We start from the raw sequence: 6000 nt of genomic DNA on the forward strand, positions 1-6000 counted from the left end.
TGTTTCTGCAACTCTTAGGCTATGTGCACACGTTGCGTTTTTTACCGCGGAACCGCAGCGTTTCTGCAGCTGCGGGTCCGCAGCAGTTTCCATTGCGTTTACAGTTACATGTAAACCTATGGAAACCGCAATCCGCTGTGCACATGCTGCGGGAAAAAACGCGCAGAAACGCAGCGGTTTACATTCCGCAGCATGTCACTTCTTTTGTGCAGAATCGCGGCGATTCTACACACATAGGAATGCATTGATCCGCTTACTTCCCGCATGGGGCTGTGCCCACGATGCGGGAAGTAAGCGGATCATGTGTGGATGGTACCCAGGGTGGAGGAGAGGAGACTCTCCTCCAGGCCCTGGGAACCATATTTCTGTAAAAAAAAAAAAGAATTAAGGCTACGTTCACATTTGCGTTGTGCGCCGCAGCGTCGGCGCCGCAGCGCACAACGCAAACGAAAACGCGGCAAAACGCACGCTAAAACGCTGCGTTTTGCGCCGCATGCGTCCTTTTTGGCCGAAAGTTGGACGCAAAAAAAATGCAACTTGAAGCGTTTCTTGCGTCCAACACTTGCGGCCATGCGGCGCAAAACGCAGCACAACGCATGTCCATGCGCCCCCATGTTAAGTATAGGGGCGCATGACGCATGCGGCGCCGCTGCGGCGCCCGACGCTGCGGCGCTGACCGCAAATGTGAACGTAGCCTAAAATAAAAAATAATGATATACTCACCTCTCAGCGCTGCACGCGGCCGTCCGGTCTCAGGGTTGCTGTGCGAGCAGGGCCTGCGATGACATCGCGGTCATATGACCGTGACGTCACGAAAGTCCTTCTTGCACAGCATCTTTGGAACCGGACCGCTGCGTGCAGCGCCGAGGAGATCGGGACGTCAGAGGGTGAGTATAACCATTTTTTAAATTATTTTTAACATTACTATTGATGCTGCATATTGCTGCATATGCAGCATCAATAGTAGGAGTAAACCCGCAGCGGAAACTGCAAAACAAACCGCGATAAATCTGCAGGGATAACCGCAGTGGTTTTGCCCTGCAGAGTTATCAAATCCGCTGCGGGAGAACCCGCAGAGGACCCTCCCTACGTGTGCACATAGCCTTAGGCTACTTTCACACTTCCGTCGGTACGGGCCCGTCGCAATGCGTAGGGCCGACGTACCGACGGACACTGTGAAATAACTACAAGACGTGGGCAGCGGATGTAGTTATACAACGCATCCGCTGCCCATTCTGCAGTCCGGGGAGGGGGGGGGCGGAGTTTCGCATGCGCGGTCGAAAATGGCGGATGCGACGCACAAAAAAGTTACATGGAACATTTTTTTGTGCCGACGGTCCGCCAAAACACGACGTATCTGTCACACGACGGATGCGACGTGTGGCAATCTGTCGCAATGCGTCGCTAAGGCAAGTCTATGGAGAAAAAACGCATCCTGTAAGCAACTTTGCAGGATGCGTTTTTTCTCCAAACGACAAATTGCGACATACACCATAAGACGCAAGTGTGAAAGTAGCCTTAAAAGACGCTATGACTTAGGCTATGTTCACACGATCCTTTTTTCGCTGCGGAATTTTCAGGTCCTGATTTGTGAAACCCGCAGTGCAAAACCTGCGGTGGTTTTCACTGCGGTTTTCAGTCCTTTTTCTACTGCGGATTCCACTGCGGGTTTCCAGCTGCATTTTCCTATTGGTGCAGGTGGAAACCCGCTGCGGAATCCGCAGAAAGAATTGACATGGTACTTCTTTTTTTCCGCAGAAAATCAGCGCGGATTTTCCAGCGGAAAAAAGGAACGTGGGCACAGCGGGTTTTTTTTTTCCATAGGGTAACATTGTACTGTACCCTGCATGGAAAAAAGATGCGGATCCGCAGCTGCAAATCCGCTGCGGATCCGCAGCAAAAACCGCATCGTGTCAACATAGCCTAAGCGGGAAGGACAGAGCCTTCCACTGCCCAACACATGTACTAGAAGCTACGCCAGAATTAGCTGATGTAGATTTGACTGTCTGGTGCAGAAATTTCTTACCTTACTCCAGTCAAGTTCATAACAAAATTGCCATATAACCTTAGACACCAGTCCTAATTATTTAATGTTTCCCTTTGCCTGAAGAAGCCCAGTGCAGGGTCCATGCAGCCAAACACAGAAGTGTCTACGATTGGTAGTGCTACAAACTCTTATTATACTTGTTCTTTCTCTTGGATCTTTTCCAGCCTTACAGTTTGGTAATAGACTGTATGAGGAAGCGTCCATGCTCCATTCTCCATGCTCCCTCCTTTTTGTAGGCGTGATGCTTCTATCCAGCAGGAGCAGCAGATCCTGAGAATTCAGGCCCTAAGTTTCGTTTCTCTGTTTTCTCTGTGGCTTACAGGAAATAGGCAGCATCTTATGTTACCTGTTTCCTCACTACAGAATTTTCTCTTGTCCTTTGTTCAGCGTAATGAACGATGAGTCAATTCTACATATTCAATGCCAACATATTATCTTCCCTTTTTGCAGCACTTTGTGCTTTTAGTTTGGAATAGTCCATAATAATTACATTGTTTAACTTATTCATTACACCTTTATCACCTAAAAGCACCTGAAAAAGCACAAACTAAAAGCACAAAACAATGAACACATGCATTTCAGTGTAAAAGGTGCAGCGCCCCAGGGTCCTAGTCGTTGCAGTAATGTCTGCCCTGCAAAGGCTGCCTCCTTCTGAGCCTAGGGAGCAACAGTCTCTATGCCTTGCTCCAGAGACCGGCAGGACAGCTAATTCCAAGTTACTGATCCGCCCTATACCCAGGAGGCACAGTGGCAACTTGTGGGGGCCGGGGCGTGCTAGAGTCCCTGTAAAAAGCCTCAGGCCATCAGTCATACGGGTTTGTTCCTATCCATCTGGGGGACAGAGAGAGAGACATAACATCTAGAACATCTACAACAGTTGTGAGGACCTTATGAGAGGCTCAGCAGTAAGGTACTACAACACCCAGGCGCTAGAGGAAGGCTATTACCTGGATAAGGGGACTCTGGATTTGCCTTCAGACAGACCGGACTCTGCCTACCCTGTGATCTAGTGCTCTGGACTGTGGATACTGAAGCCTTCAGTAACAAGGTAAAGAGACTGCAACCTTGTGTCCTCGTTCTTCACTGCGCCTCACACCATCCACCATCTACACTCTGGGAAGCCCTGGGGATACACTTCACCTGTGGGAAGGTATACCATCTAGCTGCCATAACATCACCCCAGCGGACCCCTTAAAGCAGTGTCGATCACCCTGACCGAATACCACAGGTGGCGTCATGAACATATCCCTTTAAAGACCTTTCCCCCCTTTTACAACAGACGTCCCTAGGGCCACGGACCGGGTCAGCCACCGTGACATCCCCCTTGAGAACCGAAGGGCCCGGTTCCGAGTACCCCCACTGCCCTACGGGGGCGATCCAACTTTTGGCGTCACGAACAGGATCTACTTAAGCCCGCAAATGTGCGCCTAAGAACTGTGCCAGAATTGTATTTGAACTGTGATTTGCTAAAGGACTGTGTATTGCAAAAGACCGCCAAAATTCCCGCCAAAACTGCCGCCATTACAGGGCCACGAGGAGCGCAGGAGAAGGGCGTGCCAACATGGGAGGAGACTACCAAAGCGGTGCCAAAAGTGGCGACCGCCCCCTCCGACTACTGCTACGAGACGAAGACGTGCCCAACACCCAAGGAGGTCCGCCCCCTTATTGGCAATGGCGGGAACGAGGAGAAGGAGCTCCGCCCCCAGAAAATGGAGGAGCAGCGTGCATGTGCGGTCGCAGACCTAGGAGCAGAGATGGCGACCAGTGGGTACCTGAACGACGACGAAGTGACCCAGGAACATTCCAGGCGATCGGAGGCGAACCCGAACTCGCTGCTACTGGAGGATCCGGACTTCCTGGAGTCGCAGGCGGAAGAGTCGAGCCACCAACATCCGGACGCGGAGCCGACAGCAGTGAAGAAATGGAAGTCGGAGCTGTGCAGGAAGATCGCACTGGAAGAGTCGCGGTCCGGGCAGCAGCCGACTCCAGCGTCCTCATCAGCGGAGCGGACCGGCATCGGTGGAACCACATCAGACGCAGGTACACAAAATGCCCCTGCCCCACCGACCGATCCTGCTCTAGCGACCACTCCTCCCCCAGCTGCTGATCCCGCTTCAGTGACCGCTCCTCGCCCGGACTGTAACCGAGCACCAGCCGTCGCCTCAGCTCCAGTGACTTCCCGCACCACTGACGAGACACCGTTCCCGCGCCTAGCGACCGAGGGTATACCACTGGACGTGAGCCCTGAGGGGGTGATCTTCTGCTGGGATGCCCCGAGAGATGGAGCGAACGGGTCCTATATCGCGATCCTCACCTGGGAGGAGTATAAACAATGCTTGCTCTCACACTGGAAAAACCGGAAGGAGAAAGAGCAGAGAGCCCAATGTAAAATACCGACTGGCAGGGCCAAACACCGTAAACCGCGTCCCGCGATGCGGGGGACAGTACTAGCCTTTCACCCGAAAAGGGGTTGGGGCTTCATACAGGAGCCGGGACTGCAAACAGAGGTCTTCGTTACCAGCTATAACGTGGAAGCCCATTTCCGGGATGGTCACCCTAACCGAAACTTGTGTAGCGGGGATAATGTGACCTATACCCGCCACTGGAGTGAGCAAGGTTGAGGCTATGTTCACACTTTGCGGTTTTTGCTGCGGATCCGCAGCGGTTTTGACGCTGCGGATCCGCAGCAGTTTTCCATGCAGGGTACAGTACAATGTTACCCTATGGAAAACAAAAAACGCTGTGCCCACATTGCGGAAAATCCCGGAAAAAAACGCGCGGAATTGCTGCGGAAAAAAAGAAGGAGCATGTCACTTCTTTCTGCGGATTCCGCAGCGGTTTTCAACATGCACCAATAGGAAAGTGCTGTTGAAAACCCGCAGAGGAATCCGCAGAAGAAACCGCAGGAAAATCCGCATTGAAAACCGCAGCGGTTTTGCACTGCGGTTTTTCCAAATCCGCTGCGGAAAAATCCGCACCAAAATCCGCAAAGTGTGAACAAGCCCTGATACTCCAAGAACGTTAAACGATGTGCACCTGCGGTAGCGCCACCTGCTGCAACAACTAAGACTAACGACATTACCCCTCTAGTCCCTGAACTAGCGGTTCCTCAAACCAATACCACTACTACTGTGTGCATCATTTCTACTACTGAACCTGCCACTGTGGCAAATGCTAAAGCTGACACCCATACTCAGGCAGCCAATGACTTAACCACACCTGAGAGACAAACCACTGACGTTGATACAGCATCAGATGAGAACTCGGATACAGACCCCCCTTGGATAGGAAGTATTCGTTACCGACTGGTGCCTTGCAATCTACTGTAACTAAACGTTGAGCACTGACTGTAAATAGTTCACATACTCTCTCTACTTTCAAGTACTGAACCCGTCCAGGGTTATTTCTTAAAGGGGTCCTCAGTTCTAGGAGGATCCCAGGAGTTTGCACCAGTTTTGCACAAAGTTTATCATTGCTCAAAGAACTGTGAATCATGAACTGCGCATGATCAGAAACTGTCCTTTGTAAATAGTTGGCACCTTCTTAAGGGTGCTTCCTACTGGTTTTACAAAGGAGCCTTTTACAGAGACTGCCTCTAACAGAAACTGCTACTAATCTTGTTGTAAAAATTACTTTGCTTCACAGACCTGAAGAAAAACCCGTTGGTGCGGCAGAATTCCGGGTCAGGATACAAGTTTTGTAGCCCACCCAAACCAACGTTGGGGGTTCGTCAGGGGTCCCTCGCATCACGTCACTCATGTTGCTAAAACTGACTTGAATATTGATGATGTGATTGATATGTTGCACTACCTCAGAAAAGACTTGAGTTTGCCCGTAAAGGGAATGCTCAATTATTGTACTTTGTCAGGGAGTTAATATATTATAGAGTTAATATAGCAGATAGCGAGTAATTAATTTGAATTTAGGTAGTATTGTGTTTTACATAGCTGATA

Source organism: Ranitomeya variabilis, chromosome 8, assembly GCF_051348905.1.
Source record: "Ranitomeya variabilis isolate aRanVar5 chromosome 8, aRanVar5.hap1, whole genome shotgun sequence".
NCBI classification, from domain to species: Eukaryota; Metazoa; Chordata; class Amphibia; order Anura; family Dendrobatidae; genus Ranitomeya; species Ranitomeya variabilis.